Source organism: Rhinolophus sinicus, linkage group LG03 (genome assembly GCF_036562045.2).
Source record: "Rhinolophus sinicus isolate RSC01 linkage group LG03, ASM3656204v1, whole genome shotgun sequence".
In the NCBI taxonomy this organism is placed as follows: Eukaryota; Metazoa; Chordata; class Mammalia; order Chiroptera; family Rhinolophidae; genus Rhinolophus; species Rhinolophus sinicus.
The window spans coordinates 140983464-141002920 of NC_133753.1; the positions used below are offsets into that span (position 1 = coordinate 140983464).

The following is a 19457-nucleotide window of genomic DNA, read 5'->3' on the forward strand; positions in this document are numbered from 1 at the left end:
TTACAAGGAGATAGGTGTTGAACAAGTTTTATTTGAAAGAACAATGGCGTGGCAATGAGTAGCTATGCTGAAAGCAGCTGAGGAGTCTACTGTGCAATTTTTTTTCTGAACAAAGACCAATTCAGGAAAATAGTAAAATAATTTTTGTGAGGGAATATATACATACATACACATATGTGAGAAAATATTTGCAACTAAATTTTACTTAAGCATTCTTTTGCTATTTCTCTGTTATTGCTGGAGGGGTTTTGTTTGTTTTTGACAATGTTTTTTTTCATTACATAAACTAGACCACATATTTTGTGGATGATGAAAACTGGTAGTATAAGAACAGGGGTTTGGAAAGTTGAAAATATAAAATTTGTTCAATTGCTGAGTCAACTCAAAGTACAGGAAGTCTGTACTCATGATAGCCTCTGAATGAAGTCTAGTTGTGTCCTTACTTTTTTAGCCTTAACCTAAGATCCGTTAAAGAGACCAAGGTGCTGGTTAACATACAAAAGGGGTGGTACCAATAAGGCTGCTGGCTGAGGAAAGAGGTTCTTTATTGATTGCAGAAAATATGACAGTATGGAAGGAGCTTGTGGACTCAAAATACTGTATAAAAGAATGGGTGCACTTTCAGCTGCTAATGAATACATTATCAAGAGGGAAGGTACATGTTGTATTACTTTTCAGAGAGGGAAATATGTGTAGGATTCTCCTGCAATCTTTATTCCAGTGTCTGTTTCTCTTTCATATCTCTGTAACATACTATCTAATGATTTCTAAATGAAACCCTAAATACATCCTCACCAGCAGTCAGCTCTGTTTGTAGCTAAGCCATATAGCAGTGACATGTTTTCTAGCTCTGTTGGTGGTTGTGATGATAGGAGAGCTTTTGGCTAGAGATTTGTATTAGAAAGTATAAGCTAATCCATTCTGCAGTAACAAATACACCCTATGATCTCAATGGTTTCATACAAAGTCTGGTGAAGGGCAGCGGAGTTCCTTCCCCAAGCAGTGACTCAGAGATTCAGGTCCACTCCATTTTGTACCTCCACCATCTCAACATGGCTTCCAGGAGGGCCACTAAAGGCAAAAAGAGATTCAGAGGAGGTACTGTGCTCTAAACTGCCACAGCTTGCATGTGATTTGTGTCACTTCTGCTTACAGTTCTTTGGGGGCCAGAACTAGTCCTATAATTTCAATCTAATTGTAAGGAAGGCTGGAAAATGTAGCGAAATGTGGGTATTTGATAAGTAAGTGTTTCTGCTATAATCCAACCTTCCAGTCACACAAAATATCCCCTTGCTCCTTTCATCCCACTCATGGAACAAACTCAACCCCTCCCCAAGCAGATGATCTAAAATTTGTTCAATCATTGAGTCCAACTCAAAGTACAGGAAGTCTGTACTCATGATAGCCTCTGAATGAGATCTAATTGTGTCTTTACTTTTTCCAGAGTCCCATGAACTTGAAAGACAAATTATATCTGCCCTCCACCCCAAACACAACAATTAAATTCTCTAATTAGAAAAAGGGAAGGGTTGGAAACAATCCATAGTCCTTGGTTCACAGCTGAAATCCCACTGCACAGATAAGGTGAAGGCCCCTCCCTACCTTGCGGGTGTGAGGGTGAGCAGGGATTGGGTGGGAATTTCCTTAATTAGGTCAGGATTCTGCTCTGTTCCTTTGTCTGTTTTCTCAGTGGTCCCAGGTGAAGTGGATGCTGAGTAATATGCCCTCTTTAACTTGAGCACCTTTTTCTCAGCTGACTTCCTGCTCTTAGAAGGCTGGGGGCCAAAGAATTGTTTTAAGTCTTGAGCAGACAGATGATTTTTCAACCAGCCACGTGGTTTCTTTGGCAATACAGTTGCTTTACAAACTTAATAGGTTTCAAATTTATTTATTTCCAGTAAGTTCATGCTCCAGATGCCCACGCAAAATTATGTTTTTAGATGGTGTCCTTTACTATTCTATATGCCTTTGCTCCTAAAACCTTTCTCTCTCAAATTTATAGTGGCTACCTTGAGGTTATTAGGCTTGAAATAAAAGGCCATGTTCTGATTTTGATCTTTGCAATGAATCACTTTATTACCTCAAAATGTTTGCAGTATCATAAATTAGATGCTGTACATGTGTTCTGATACAGGTTTTGGAAGAGACGATGCATAAAAATTGTTACCTTCTCGGCACAGTGTCGCAGTTCTTGGCATCTCGAGCAAAGAATTGAACCAGACACAGAAATAAAGTGGTGAAAGAATAGTTTATTAAAAGAGATAGTACACTCCAAAGAAATAGCTGTTCCCGAGCAAAGGCAAAGCTCAAGAGGCGTTGACTGGTGAGGACTTGGCGTTTTTATCCCTTTTTTTCCTCTCTAGAATTAGCTGTTCCTTTCAGGGCATGGGGCCACTTGATTGACACCTGTGATTGACAAGAGGCTATTACCTCATCTTTTTAGACTGTACATGTTCCTTCCCAGAATTCAGTCTGTTATTAATGAACTTCCGGGCATATGTATGATATTATAATATGGTATAATGAGGCCCAGGTGAAATGAAGGTCATTGTGGCCTTTACTGCACAGGTGTGAGTGGCTAGTTTAATCTAATTGGGTATTTTGTACCCATTTGTTCCCTCATAGGGGTAGATAATTACAGTGAAAAGGGGAAGTTTTGGGCGGAGAGGGGAGGTCTTTTGGGCGGTCACATTCCGTGGGTTGTGTTGGACCTGCAAGAATTAGAGTCCTGATATGTAGAGACCTTGAGAGATGTGATCCCCATAAAATCTCTATGGGAAGTTGAGGGACAGGAGGTCTTTTTGCCTGTATCTGCCTCCTGCTGGGCAGGGGCATAGACCTGTCCCTACCTATTGGGGGATTCACGGAGCTCACCCTATCTGATCTCAGAAGAGAGGAAGGGGTCTGGACATCTGCCTGGAAGAACGTTGTCATGGGGGGCGGCCTGCAGGCCCTCTGGTCCCGCTCCCCACATAAGAACACAGGATATGGCTAGGCCAAAAAGGACCACCCACGGAGCCATAGATAGGGGAGTCCTTTTTGGCCTAGCCATGTCCTGCGTTCTTATGTGGGGAGCGGGAGCTGAGACCCCCCAGGCTGCCCCGCACGACACATGGCACAGTGAGCAGTGTCTCCCGCATGACAAACGTGTTGGCTTCTTTGGTTGGGACTGACAATCTTGCTGGGGTATGATCTGTATCCCCAAGGCCCCTAAATGAGGTCAAATAGATTTTGGTTAAACAGAGTTAAAAGTGTTGGCCCAAGAAGCAAGACCCAAAGCAATTGATGCAAGGTGGCTGTGTGATAGAGATTCTCTTTTGCTTCGTGGAGCCTGTGGTCTTCTCTGGTCAATCCAGTTGTGGGGACAGAGTCCCAGAGAGCAGTTTCCAGGCTCTAGGCCTCACGTGGAAGTGTGCTGGCTTGGGTAGTAGATGGCCATCAGCTGTGACTAGTTGGCCATCAGCTGTAACCAGTTAGCCATTGGCTACTGACATCACTGCCATGGCTGAACTAGCAAGAGCAGATTGCCATTAGCAAGTGAGTTGGTTGGTAGGTAGAGAAGCAGCTGGCAGATTGCGGATCGTATGGCTCCTGCTTCCTGTGTCTCCAACCCAGCTGCCAGCGAGACTATAGTGGTATGAACCCCTTATCCATGGCTCCGTGGGTGTTCCTTTTTGGCTTCACCATATCCTGCGTTCTTGTGCAGGGAGCAGGACGAGAGACCCCGCAAGACACCAGTCATTCAGGTGGCAGTGTTCACCCAAGAGCTGGGCGTGGAATGGCCTGGAGCAGGGGCAGGGGACTTCCTATGATTCAGGTTAGGAACAATCTTCTGTTTAAGATGGAAAAGCTGATTTGAAAGATGATTAAGATTAGGAACTAGGGGGCTAAGAAACTGGGGGAAAGGAAATATAAGGAAAGGGAAACTTAAAATCCCTGTAGGAAAGAAAACTTAAAAGGTTTTCAATGGGTGGGTGGGGTGCTACTCACTTGGCCTGTGTCAAAATCATCTACTTGCATGGTTCTCAATACCTTCCAGGGGAGATTGTCGATGTCTGGATACATTTTTTTTTTTTTTTAGGGGGGCACAGGTGGTGCTAGTGCTACTGGTATCCAGTGGATAGAGTCCAGGGATGCTGTTAAGTATTCCACAATGCACAGGGCAGCCCCACTTGACAGAGGATTCTCTGGCCCAGAATGTCAACAATGTCAAGGCTGAGAACCCCACCTCCCACCTTCAGTTATCCCATAATTTTTCAATAGTTTTTAGATACATTGAGAAAGCTATTCATCTCTTTCAAATTTCTTTGGAATACTTAATGTTAGAAAGAAGTCAGAAAATGGAGGAGGAGGAGGGGTGGGAGAGGATCCATAGTGCCTACAATAAAAAGCTTATAACTAGCTTTGATTAACTGCCTCCAGCCATGTATCTGTTTTTACAAGAGATGGGAAGAGGTGGTCTGGAGCAAGATAAAAATCTAAATCAACAGACCTCCACCCAACTTATGAAGTCATACCCTCCTGTGGAAGAGCATGTACCACTTTTCCTGCCAAATCAATATGTAACTCCCTCACCCCACTCAGCCAACTCTAAGTACTCAGGACAAGGGCTGTCTCTCTCTGGCCCTCGAGCTCTCTTGCCCTTGCTCTCTCCCCTTTTCTCTGTCTCTGTCTCTGTCTCTGTCTCTGTCTCTGTCTCTCTGTCTCTGTCTCTCTCTCTCCCCCTCTCTCCCCTCTCTCCCCTCCCCCTTCCTCTCTCCATGACCTTGGCTAGGCTCATTCTCTTCCCTGAGAACGTATCACTAATAAACCCTGCTTGCATATTAATCAGCTTGCTGACCTTTAATTCTTCACTGAGTCAGCAAGAAGAATGAGACTTCTGTAACACTAGGATTGATATTCTGGACTATAAAACCAATATCCAGTGATGGTTCACTGTCTTAGAGGAAACCAGATATACTTATTTTATATATTTTGATATAGGGGTATGATATCTGTCCTTAACATCATTTGGAGCCCATAGCAGCTACCTAACAATATTTCAGAATAAGCTATTCCCAGTGTTTCTTGCCATAAAAAGTGGTTTCTCCAGTATGTCAATGCTAAAGGCTTATCCTCTAGAACAAATAAGAAGTGTAAAAACTTGGTCCGATATAACCATTTTGGAGGATGAAAAAAATGGTAAAATTCTAGAAATGTAATTAACCAAATGTGATAGTGATTATAGGCAAAAGAAACAAAGCAAAAAAAATTCTATAGTTTTCATGAAAAGCAGTATTAAAATTGTATTACTGGGAAGTTAGTGACATTTTCACACATTCCACCCCCCCCCCCATTCTCGTTCAGTATTTGCTTTAATAGCTAATATTGTTATGGAAGGTTAACTTGATTTTAGAGTGTACTACTTAGTGAAAAAAACCATAAAAAGACTATAAAATGAACTTTTTTCTATGAATAAATTATTGCTTAAAATTACTAGTTTTATCTGCAAAATAATGTTTTTTGAGTTAGAAGATTTATATCATCTTGGTCTTCTCATGCATTATCAATACTTTTTCCATTTGGATCGTATGTCTGTTTCCTTTCAATGCTCATTTTAGCTCTAAAAAGAAGGAATGCTTGAAGAAAATGCCCTTAGGGTAATTCTCTGCTCACTAAAGCACATAGCTTCATAATAATCACAGACCTACATTGCTCAGTAAATATAAGGGGAGTTTATTATAATCTGCTACATTTCTTGCATTCCCTATGCCTTATTTCCATTTTGCCTTTATGACAGTTTTAGATTTGAAGCACGTGGATCGCTTGTTTTAGTATTTATTTATTTATTTATTTATTTATTTATTTATTTATTTAGTGCTGAAACCAGGGATGGATCACTTGTTTTAAATGATATACTTATTTTTGCAGAGAAAGAAAAGCAGCTACAAATTAGAGAAAATGTCCAATTTCTTATAAATGGGAATGTCACACGTAAAATGCCAGCTTGTTCACCTTGTCCTTTGCCCTGACATCAAACTATTCTATGTCTTTTTTGTAGTTATGAGTAATGCCTCGAATATTGTACAGTACAGTGATGAGTCACAAGTAGAGGAGCTATAAGTATTCTTGTTCTCGAGAAACAATGAAGCGCTCTATTCTTTCACATTCATCCACCTCATATGCAGTTTTATTTTAGGTTAAGCTTTTAAAACAACACCTTTTTTTCCTACTTTAAACACTTAATCTCCAGTACAAGTTATGTTTTCTAGTAAACTGTTTCATTTGATCTGATGCTTCATGTGTATCTAAATCTAACTCATCATGCTTTGCTAGTAGCTACACCTAATCATACACATGGGTCTGAATTACTCTACTGTTTAAAGAAAAAGAGCAAAAAATAAGAATGGCAGATACGTTTATAATTAATATCCTACTGGGTTAATCAGGAGGTCCCTGGGAATTCTATGAGATTTTTGATGTATTTAGAAAAATCACTGCCTTGATCTATACACACTGCTGTTTAAACACACACATACAACAGTTCAAGTTTCTGAAAATGTGACCCTTACAAGTAAGCTAATAAATAACATTAAGTCACAAACTTGTCTCTTTGAAAATGCTTGATTTCGAATATTTCAGTGAGGCACTTTTGCTTAAAATTCATAGCCAATAGTATGTGCAAGTCTTGCAGCTGACTAGCATTGCATTCAAAATTTATTTTAGGTATTTCAAACAATTTGAAGTACAGCTCTTCTAAAACTAACTAAATATAAATGCAATAGGATTTCTTCAAGTAGATATTTTGGAATGGTTGAACTGTTATGTCCTTGTGAATGTGAGGACCTAAGAGGCAAGGCAATGCATTGACGGAGGGAAGAAGGGAAAAGGCGTGATTAATGAAGGCTGTAGAGTGAGACAACTCCGAGAGAAAGGCTCAGTCCCCCAGTTACCTAAGAGCACTGCTTTTCTGTTACCTCATCTACAAATGTGGAATAAAAATACCTGTCTTAGGGTTTGAGGTGTTAAACAAGGTGGGGCAGTGCTCGGAACATTAAAAAAAACACTAAATTTAAAAGTTCAGTTTCATAGGGAATATGAAACTCTAATTGTAAAAACACTGTACTGTATAAAAAGCAAAGATTTAGTCATGCTACGGTTTGCATTTTCGTTTTAGTGTTAAGGTATTCAGGTATGTGCCTGGCACATGGTGGGTACTCAATAAATGTTGAATGAGAAAATGCTGGCTTAAACAGAAATCTTACCTTAGGAAATTAGTTTAGGAAATTAGTTTAGGAAAGAAAGAAAGAAGGAAGGAAGGAAGGAAGGAAGGAAGGAAGGAAGGAAGGAAGGAAGGAAGGAAGGAAGGAAGGAAAAAAAAATGGGAAGAGGTTTATCATCTTTTTCTTGATTATCTTTAGATCCAGGACTGATGCAGTATTTCTTGTAAGCAGAAGGATACACTACATGACCATTTCAGGTTTATTGTTCCTTGGAATTGTCTTTCAAGTACATTCATTTTGTATTTGGCGAGTTAAGGCATTACTTCTCCACACCCTAGTTTTTCCATGGAAAATGATAATAACACAGTTTTTCTGAATCAGAAAATTTACATCATCTCCATCTCTGAGGAGGGTCAGAGGTGCGAGAAGGTGAGGGGTTGTGTGCTCACACCCTGCCATGTTTTGGGATGGGGCACGGCTCTGGATGTCTCTGGGCTTTCCTAGCAAATATCCCCATGCCAGAGGGAGTGACACCTTAAACAGCAAATGAAAAACACCAGGACGGATCGAAAGAGAGATTGAAGAGGAAAGCAAAATAAGTTATATTTTAGTACCTTAAACTGCATCCACCCCCCAGTTTTCTTAAAGAGGGGCTCCATATTTTCATTTTGTACTAGGCCTCAGACATCATGCAGCTTGTGGGGATACCTGTGACTGAATCTTCAGGTGCTTAGTGATTCAGCCTGACCTGCTTGCGCCTTCCTCTTTGGCTGCATCTGGTAGCAGGTGTTTTTCTCACACTGCTTTCCAGCCTCACTGACCTTCTGTCTGTCTCTTAAACATGATTTTTGTTTGTTTGTTTGTTTGTTTTTTGTTTTTCCAGTTTCCTACCTCAGAAACTTTATATTTGCTCTTGCTTTCTCCCAGGATACCCGTCCTCTCTTGTCCTTTATTTCTCAGCCTAAGTACCACTTCTTTAGACAATCCCTTCTATGCACTCTAACTGAAGGAGTCCCTCTCCCATGCCAGTTACTCTTTTATTGCCTGTATAAAGGTAACCACTATCTTCTTATTTATTTATTGACTATTTTTTCTCAAATAAAATTCCATGAAGAGATAGCATGTCTGTATCACTCAAAGTGAGACATGTATACCCGTTGGTGGAAAAGGTTCCAGTTCATAATAGGCACACAATCATTTAATGCTAAATAAATACATGCTATTTATTCATCCTAAACAATTATGAAAGATGAACTCTGACAAAAACTATAGGGTTTGAAGGGGAAATCAATATGACTCTTCTATGGGTCTTTAATTCAGTTTGGAAGATGGAAGTAGATATACAATTAGAAATAGTACATAATAACTTGAATGATCAGATTTAATGTTAATTAATTTGAATTAATGTTATGAAATACCATATTTTTTATTTGTGTGGCAACAGAATAGAGTGGTTTGGAAAAGTTTCAGGCACACAAGTCTACAGGAAATCCCATTTCTGTATGGTTGTATTTACAGCAAGGAGGTCAGATATTCAGGGAGAATAGCATATGAGAGTCTTAACTGGGGAGCACTAATCAAAGTTTTAAAGGTAGAAAAATGGTTTAGGAGTTTCCAAGAGTGCATTCTGGAAGTCAGATAAGAAGAGCTAAATTAATCTCCAAGAAAGTGAATATGGTTGAGGCTCCCTGGTGTGTGAAAAATAACTCAGTCGTAAAAGTTCACCAGTTGTCCACAGGCCATGGGTGTATGTCCTCGATGTCAGTGCTTCCTGAAACTGTACCAAGATAAACTTTTAATTCACCCTCCAAAGCTCCATGATCCATCTCTTGATCCTCTTGTAAGCTCTTCGTGGTACCTTGCTAAGGTCCAGCTGCTTTGCTGTTTGAAAAAGTTAAAAATTGAGAGATGAGGTTAGTGGAAAGAAAAGCAGGTTTATTCAGAATGCCGGCATTCTGGGAGAATGGCGACTCCTGTCCAAGGCCATCTCCCCGATCCTAGATCAGTCAGAAGGTTTTATGGGTACAGAAGAAGAAGAGCAAAGGAAAGGGGGGTCAGGCAGGCAGGTCCCAGGGCTGACTTCCTTTCCGGGGGTCTGGACTCTTTTAAGATAATGTTATCTCTGGACTCAGGCACTGTGGCCTGGGGCTTTATGCATCACAGGTAAAACTGCAAGGGAGTTGCAAAATGGATTCCAGTGTTTGCGCTCCTGAGGATTAAGAAATTGCTCTTTTCAGGTTAGGATTCTGCTGATGAAATGGATTAAAGACGTATGTGTAAACTTAGGAAAGGGAACAGAGTTCTTAAATCAATCGGTAAGGGGAGAAACAAAGAGAGAATAGCTGAATATCCAGGTGGATCAAACTGCAAACTAGTTAAGTCCAACTACAGGTGGCTAGATAGCAAGCTAAGAAGTGAATCAAACTGCAAACTAGATAAATCTAACTACATTATTGTTTCCCGAGTTTCACCCTTACATTTGCCTTGGAATTTATTTGTGCGCTTTTGGAGTTAACTTATGTCTCTTTGGTCCTGAGCCTTCTTTCCATCAAAGGTATTTCCTTCAGTTATCTATGGATCTCCATAGGTCCATAGGTGTTGAGAACCTGAATCTCCATCCTAGCAATACCACCAGGTTCTCTTTCATTCCAAGAGAGTAGCATGTACACCTAAAATCTGGCTAAAACATGAAGGGGTGGACAGGCAATGATTTTGAAATTACCAGATTGGATTTCAAAATCCATTTTTACCTCCAGTTCGATGCAGCAGACAAAAACCAGATTTTAGGAGGAACATTCCACAATCCAGAATTGTGGAGTCACACAACCAATAAACTGGGTGATGGCCATCAAGTCCAGAAAAAAAAGAAAAGCCACATAGTGTCTGTTTTGGTTTTAGGCATTTTCTTAGATCAGTTTCCCTAGAAATAGAGCACCCCCTAAGACAATGCTTAAAACTAGAAAAGAGAGTTTGTGTCCAGGAGAAATCTCTACAAGAGTGAGACAGGGAGATAGTGAAAGGGAAAAAGCTAAGCAAAGACTTGATTGCAAGTGTCCTACTTTAGCCAGATCCCACAGGGAAGCATTGGAGCATAAATTGCATCAGAAAGTCTGTCCTTTGAGGAAGGAGGGCTATTCACATTAGTTATTTATTGTCTCAGGGTCACCCAAGGTGGGGATGTTTCTCTCAGGTCACTCAAGTTAAGTGATCCCGAGACCTGGTGGGGTTATCTGTCTAAGGGGGTTGAAGATATGAGCTATTAGCAGGAGCACTAACAACAACAGGTAAAAGGGATCCCTATGTATCCGAGAGGGCCACCAATAGTGTCCGCAATGGACATCCAGATAGTAGAAGTAGATACTCCATGTTTCCCCGAAAATAAGACCTAACCGGAAAATAAGCCTTAGCATGATTTTTCAGGATGACATCCCTCGAACAAAAGCCTGAATGCGTCTTTTGGAGCAAACCTTGTAAGACCCAGTCTTATTTTGGGGGAAACACGGTAGATGCAAGTAAGTGATTGCAGCCAGAGAGCAGAGTCTTTGCAACCTCTGGTGGTTGTCCTTTTCTGAAGAGTCAGAATACAAGATAGAAATGGAGCAGGGACCATGAACCTATTAACTTTATGGAAATACCAAGGAACACAAACTAATGGGCTTGAGCAGGTAGATATTTTAAACCTTGAAGACCCACAGGTATATCAGTTTTGTAGGCACTAACTGCATAGCTTTAAGGAAGAAAAGGGTGGTAAGAAATTGAGGCAAAGGAATAAACATCCACAGGAATCGTCCTCAATTATTCATTATTATATTTGAGCACATATTTATAGAGTGAAAACATATTTGAAATTGCTATGATTCTATGGCATCACATGGCATTACTATGAGCAGGACGTTTAGGTTTGATTTGCATCTTATTGCGTCACTTTCATGTGTATCATGAAATTTCAAAATTTCTTTGAATAGAAGAACTGTGAGAAGATGTGCGCAGAGAAATTGCACTCCTGAGAAGAACGAAAGGAATTCATTTCAGAACAGTTTGGCTGCAAGTGAGCTGTGTAAAATATTTAATATTAAGAAAAGATCACCACTTATTGGATGAGGAACAAGATGTTCCTTTATGGCAGCTACTCAAACCACCCAGATGAGAAAAGGCTGCGTTAGAACTTTGTGAAAAAGAAGGTTAAATTGGCATAGGCAGAGGGGCACGTTGAAAAGAAGGACCAGAAGAACATACATCTTTTGATCATTTAATAATAGCCTTGACCAGTATTTGTAATATTGAACACACTGAAGGCATTGTGTTTTTGAAGGAGGATACACTTTGGATTTAGACAGAGCTGGTTTTAAACTGTAGCTTGGCTACTTGTGTGTTTCATGATCTTGAGTAAGTTACTTAAACTCTCTGAGTTCATTTTCCTCATCTTCTCAATGACCCTTGCCAAGTTTTTATGAGGATAAATAGAGTTTATCTATCTATCTATCTATCTATCTATCTATCTATCTATCTATCTGTCTGTCTGTCTGTCTAGCTGTCTATCATCTATCTATCTATCATCTATCTATAATATATATAATATATATGTATAATATATATGTGTATATATATATATATATATATATATATATATATATATATATATATATATATATTTAACTGACACATAATCAGAAACTGTTAGAACTCTTTCTTCCACTCCCTAATACTTGATGTCTTATCTCTTTGGTTCACAAGTATATGTCATCTTTGGAGCAAGGGTAGATTCCGTAATAGCCCTGGATGGATGGTGTGTGAGTTAGTGAGCAAATGAGAGAGGTAGTGGATCCAGGGCACCCAAAGGTTAAGGATATAATAAAATGCTCTGATTCCCAATGAAAGAACCCATCGAAAATCCATGGATTCATACATATTACATTCCTTAAACACGTAATAGAGTCATAATGTTGAAGTGAAAAAAAAAAGAGTTACGTGTTATATAGTTTTCTTTTTCCCTTGAGCTCTAAAATATATGATATAATCTATAATTATATCTTGCCATTTACACACAATCTTCCACATTTTAGTTCCAGAATGTTGTACAGAGTCCTTAATCTTATATTATTTTTTCTTCATAATTGAACCACTGGGCTTAAATCTAATAAGAGTCTGATTGGGGTTAAGATATGCAATAATGGGAATGCCTAATGATTTTATCTTTGTTTCAACTGTATTAAGCTTATGAGACCTATGATTTTTATCACTATTATCAGCATTTTCAATGTTCATTTTCCATTCATTTTGGCAAAATAATGAGGGCAAAGAGCAAAAATTATTCAAATAATTACATAAAACCTGCTCTTATAGACAAAGATGGCATGACTGCCCAAACAGAACTCTTGGCTGTCAGGCAGTGCCACCGCACATTAGTGCAAAATGTTCGTTGATCTGCTGATGTATGAAAGTCTGGATTTGGCATACAAAAGGCACTTTGGAATGTCGATGTATAATGCATGAAAGTGTTGGCTGTTCTAAAGCTGAAAATTCGAAAGTCAGGGACAGCCTGTATGTATATGAACAAAGAAAAGGAGACGGATATAGTAAACCATGTCTGACTTTGTCCTGTAGGTGTTACAGAAAACTTCCAAGTGGAGTTGGCTTTGAGTGCAGTCCTTAGAGGTGAGTGGTCTTGGATCAAGGATTGACCCACAGTCTAAAGGTGCACCCATCTTGGAACTGTCAAAGAACATGGTGTGTAAAGGAAGGATGACTGCAGAACATAGACTGTGGGAAGAGACATGAAGAAGTTAGTTTGGGAACAGTTTGAAAAACTCTGCATGCTATGTCAAGGGCTTTGTACTTTATTTTGTAGGTCAGGAGGTCTTTTTATGGGTTTGAAAATGAATCAAAAAGTTAGGAGATTTCAATAAAACAATCCCGATTTCATGCTTTTCTTAAGAAAGAACAAAACTGAGCCTCTGTTCCTGTGAGGCAATACGTGACTGGAACAGATTTGCTGCAGCATTTTTTTTTTTTTTTTTTTTAATAGGGCTTCTGCTCTCCATCTTTTTTTTCCCTCTAGCAGGCTTTGCTCATCTAAATGACCTGCCTGGACCTGGTAGGCATTTAAATGTATTGGCTCTGAATGTGATGGCAACCATTGGAGGCTTGCAAGGAAAAGAATTATCAGAGAAATCCATTTGAAAGTTTTATCATAAATTGGGTACTGTGTAGGTTCTGTACAGTAGAAATATGGGTCTGGGAGCCATAAGAAAGATGGTTGGCCTGGGTTTCCTTGAGATAGGGAGGGAGGGAGGAGGGGCAGTGAGAGAGAGAGAGAGAAAATAGATTATTTAGAAATTTCAAGTGACAGGAGGAGAAGATTTGAGTATCTGTATTTTTATGAATTCCACAGTAGTAGATATATTAGCTTACATATAATAGGTACTCAATAAATATTTGTTGAATTAACATATGTTGATAAACATTTAATCATTGTGTGGACTTCTTTATACAGTCTTTGGGTCCTAGTTTATCATTTAGTAAGTGTTAAGTAAAGAAGTAGAATTCAGGGACAACTCCAAGTAGAGATTTGTGTAAAGTGTTTTCAGTGTTTGATGTGGTATAGATGATGCATTACTGAATCTTCTCCAATTTCAAATTCTATGTTGATTTTGCAAAACATTGCCTTCGAAGTCAATTGTATTGACTATGTGAGGATTAATGAAACCATTCACTTTATATTAATACTTTTCAATTGCTCTATAAAATATTGAATAGATTCCAATAAATATTTATAAAATATAAGTAATGTACAAATAATCATTATTCAAAGAATGCTTATATTATCATTCTTTTGAATCTCCTGTGTTCCTTCTTATGAATCCATTCCATTCCCATGTAACTCAGGAAAAATCACTACTCTGAATTTGTGTTTATAATTTTCTTGCCTTTCTTGATATTTTTAACCATATTTTTCTAATACTAAACCGTATAGTACTTACTTTTGCGTGTTGCCTTTAATTTTCATAAATGGAATAAGTCTGTATACATTTTATGACTTGCTTTTTTCACTCAGTATTAAGTTTCAAAGGTTTAGACATCAAAGCAAGTAAATTTAATTAATTGACACTATTGCTCTCTGTATGATCACTGATTTCTTTATCTATTGTATTTTCAGTGGGTGTTTGCTGTATGAATGTTCTTCGGGTGTGCATATATAAGTGTTCTTTAGGGTTTAAACCTAGAAATGGAATTTCTCGGTCAAAAGCAATGCATGTCTTCAAATTTGCTGGATAATCTTAGCTGTTTTCCAAAGTATTTCACCAATTTACACATTGACCAGCAGTGTATACATGTATAAATATTTGTTTGCATCACATCACATGCTTATCAGCACTTGGTATTGTCCAACTTAAATTTTTTGCCAATCTAGTGGGTATGTAATGCTATCTCACTGTAGTTTTAATTTACATTTCTCTGAAAAAGAATGCAGTTTTTTTACTTTTTCATTTGTTTATTACCTATTTGGATTTCCTCTTTTGTGAAGTGTCTGTTCAATTCTTTGCCCATTTTCTTTTCTATGTTTTCTTATTTATTAGCAATCATTCTTTGGAAATTCTAGATCCTAGTCTTTTTTTATAATATGTTAAAAAACGTTTCTCTCTTTTTCTCTGGATGGTTTCTTTTGTTTAACGGAACTGCTTAATTTGAATGTGGTTCAATTTTCAATCCTAGCGTGTATGGGTTGCACTGTTTGTATGGAGTTGAAAAGTTTTTATATCAGTGCGCTTATATAATAGTCTCCTATATTATCTTATAAAAGTTTATAGTTTTGTTTTTCATACTTAGGACTCTCATACCACAGGATTTATTTTTGTGAAGGATGTGGGGTAAAAATTCAGTTTTGTTTTTTTTTTTCATGTGGATGATCAATTGTCCCAGCACGATTTTTTGTAAATTCCATATTTTTACCATTGATCTAAAAAGTCACCTTTGTCATAAATAAAGTTTCCATGACTGCATGGGACTTTTTCTGGGGTATTTTGTTTGACTGGACTATTTTTCAGTCTCTGGCATACCACAATATGTTAATTTCAATAATTTAAACATAATTATTAATATCTAGTAAGAGATACATTCCAATTGTTATTCAGGAGAGTCTTAGCAATTCTTATCCTTTTGCTCTTCCATTTTTAATCAGCTTGTCAAGTTCTGCTGAAAACTATGTGGAGATTGTTTAGAATTTTATTGATGAATTTGGGGAGATTTGACAACTTTATGATATCAAATCCTCCAATCTCTGAACATCTCTCCATCTATAGGTTTTCTTTATTTTTAAATAAATTTTATAATGTTCTCTGTGACATTTTTACAGATTTTTGTTATTTTTATTCCTTAGACTTCATATATGTTTTTATAAAACATTAAATAACATTTAAAAATACTGTACATTCTAAATTTGTGGCTGCGGTATAAAATGTGTAATTTATTTTCGTATGCTATTTTGTATCTTGCAAGCTTGCTAAACTTGCTTTCTAATCAATTCTAATTATATGTCTGTTGATTTTCTTAAACTTTGTAGATATGTAATTAATGGAAGTTTTTTTATTTCCAATTTATTCACTTTGATTACTTTTCTTGCCTTACTGTGCTGGCAAGTAAGTACGGTCATGAGTAGAAATGATGATAACAGGAAATAGTCTCATTTCTGATGCTGTAGGGATAGTTTTCATTATTTTATCATTAAGAATGGTGTATACAAACTAGTTTTCCAAACTAACTTTATCTAGACAAGGAAGTTCTTTTCTATTTCTTGTGTGCTAATAGGTTTTGTTTTGCTTAAAACAAAACAAAAAAAATCAGCAAAATAAGTCAGGCAGAAAAACTAGAGAACCATATGATCTCACTGATATGTGGTATATAAAACTGAAAACAACAAAAGGACAAGACAAATAAATGAAGAAACAAAACTCATTGAAACAGACAATAGTTTAGTGGTTACCAGAGGGTAAGGGAGGAGGGAAGGGTGGTAGATGAGGATAAAGGAGATCCAATATATGGTGATAGAAGGAGAACTGACTCTGCGTTGAACACACAATGTGACATATAGATGATGTATTACAGAATCGTACACCTGAAATCTATGTAACTTTACTAACAATTGTCACCCCAGTAAACTTTAATTTTAAAAAATCATGTATAATACCCAAATTATTAAACAACAACTTTTCTAAGTTTTCTTAACCAATAGACATGATCATATGATTTTTCCCTTTATAAATGCAATGAATTACAGTAATTTGTTTTCAAATGTAAAGACAACCATATAGTCCTGGGATAACCTAACTCAGTCATGATTTTTCACATATTGCTAGGTTTAATTTGCTTACATATTTAGATTTATGCATCAATGATTATGAGATTCCCTTTCTCATATTGTTCTTGTCTGGGTCTGTATCCAAGATATTCTAATCTCAAAATATAAACTGGGGAGTGTTCTTGTTTTTTTTACTCTACCTTATGATAGATTTTTAGGATTTTAATTATTTGGTCCTTAACTGCTTTATAGAACTAACTGTAAAACTGTCCAGACATGGAGTTTTCAGTATAGAAAGAATTTTTCTACAAACTTCATTTCATTACAGGGTATAGAACTCTTAAGCTATTCTGTTTCATCTTTAGGCATTTTTATTGTCATATTTTTCTAGGAATTTTTCTATTTAATCTTGGCTTTAAAGTTTATTCTTACATATAAAAATCACAGTATTTGTAAAGCCTGTAGTAATGTAGCTCTGCCTCACTTTTCATTCCTATTTTTTCGTGTCTTATCTACTTTTTCATTATTTGTGCCAGATAATTGATAATTTTATTATTGTTTTGAAAAGTAAGAAATTTGCTTTATTGATTCATTCTATGCTATGTATATTTTCTTTCACTAACTACTGTGTCTTATGTTCATAATAACTTTTCTTGTTTTCTTAAGGTTTATTCTCACATTATTTTTCTATCTTATTTTTTTGATCATATGACTTATTTATTAAAATAGGTATACAACTATAAATTCCTATCTAAATACTGTTTTAATTGCACTCCACAATAATGATACATAATATTTTAGTATCATTTGGATTTAAACATATTATTATTTTTAGTATATTTCCTTTTTGAATCATATTTATTAGGAAGTGTACTTTTCAAAAATTTGAACATGTGCTTATTCTAATTATCTTTTTATTAATTATTTCTAATTTAATTATACTGTGATCAGCAACATGGTTTTGTGCTTCCAATCACTATAATATGTTTAGTGAATAACCTAGATATTTTAACATCACTATTTAATATACAACCATCTAATATTAAGCAATATCTTTACTCTGCTAACAATATGAGTATGAGAACTTTGGTACTGCTTAAATTCCAATATCTTGTATTCCATAGTATTTGATTTTGGTATTGGGTTTTTTGGTCTGTATTTTCTAACTCCATAATAAATTACTACTATTGTTATCATAAAAATTATAACATTGAATTCATAGAATTCATTGTTCATAATTATTTCCCCCATCACACTGTATATATAATTCCATTGAATTCTGGCTTTAAGTCACCTATCAGCCTATCCTTCACTCTTTGAAAAATAATTTGACATTTTAATTCTCATAATATATTTCCCTTTATCTTTGGTATTCTTCAGTTCCACTGTGCTGAGTCTTGGTGAGGATTTCTTTTCATTTTTCTAACTTGGAATTTGGGGAATTTTGAATATGTGGATTGATGTCTTTCTTTCATATTGGATAATTCTCAGAAATTTTATTTTTAAATAAATATTCAGTTTTTCTCTTCTTCAGTATATGTTTCTGTAAATTAAAAGTTTAGTTTGAATTTTTCAGAGCACTGAATTTGTGTAGAGTAAAGCTGGCTATAAAATCATGTGAAAGCTGGTTTTTGTTTACTTATGTTTTTAACTTTGCCTTTAGTACGCATATTGGACCTTTGGGAGGGGATCACAGATTTTTAGGGGCTTTCCCTTAGACTCATTATCATTTTATTGATGTATCCTTGGTCTATTATTAAATCTATCTGTTGAAATTGAAATTTTAATTATGTTTTTATTTCTATCAATTCTCTGGTTTCCTTTCAAATCTGCTTAGTAATTTCCTTTAATATTATATTGATTTTCTACTCATATTTTAATATTGATTTTATTTAAAAATATATTAGGTGTATTTATTTAATATTTTATATTGATAAATCCATTTCTACTATTTTATCCCTGTTTTATTTTTTTATGTCTTTGGGGGTTTAGGTGAGTTATGTAATTTTGGACTAAGACCTTATTTTCTTAGAATCTCATCTGTGGAAAATATTTCAGTCCAGGATGAGGGCAGGTGCTTAGAGGAGTATTTCTAATTGCCTGTATATGGCATCTGTGTGTATTACTTAGTTTGGGACCAATGTAAATTCAATTTTTGGCTTGAGATTTTCAGAGTACCTACATATGTGAATTTAGGGTGAAAACTATCTTTTTCTTATGATATCTCAGAAGGAAAACCTTTAACCTCACTTCTGCTGTGAAGACTGGACCTCTGGGGTCACAGCTATTTAAGAATTTTCTCTTTGATTCTTTACTCTGATCAGACCTTGGTCTTTGTCTCTTGTGCCTAGGGTCCTTGAAGACTATGGAAAGGAAACTTTAAGTTTACTTTGTTTAGTAAATCCTTCAGGATTAAATCTAGCTTTAGTGATCCTCAACACAATTTTCCACGTTCACTTAGATTTTAGTCTGAATATTTGTTATTTTCTTGTGAATTAAAGCATTTAAGAAGGCATATTAGTAACCTTTTTCTAATTTATTCAGTGGGAGGGTTGGGCATACCATATTGCCAGAAATGGAAGTGTATTTACTTTTTGAGTGGTGAATATTGATGTAAAACTTCGAGGAGAAAGAAAAAGTTACCATTAGTTTTAGTAATTCTCTCATCATTGGGTGGTCTCAGCATAGGCAAACCAGATAGGAGAGTGAGTTCTGACTGTTCAGAGTAATACATGACAGAGGCCAAAGAGATCTGCTCCTGTGGAAAAGGTTAGTCTCAGGTAGGGCTGGAGGGAATTTCATTGTGCAAAATGGAAAAGACGTAGTCAGTGTGTATATCTCAGATAGGGTTAGGGTTGCTATATTACATAGGATATTTAGTTAAATTTAATTTTCAGATATACAACAAATACATATTTTTACTACATGTCCCAAATATTTTTCATGCAGTCATCTTTTAC

General features: G+C 36.5%; 1 long non-coding RNA gene across 1 annotated transcript in view; it reads left to right on the plus strand.

Moving 5' to 3' along the window:
• Positions 1-12860, plus strand: part of LOC141570409 (uncharacterized) — a 92116-nt gene extending 79256 nt beyond the window's left edge. The window contains exon 3 of the long non-coding RNA XR_012494414.1: positions 12807-12860. This is a non-coding gene — a long non-coding RNA (uncharacterized LOC141570409). The remainder of the gene's footprint in view (positions 1-12806) is intronic.
• Positions 12861-19457: the final 6597 nt, after the last annotated feature.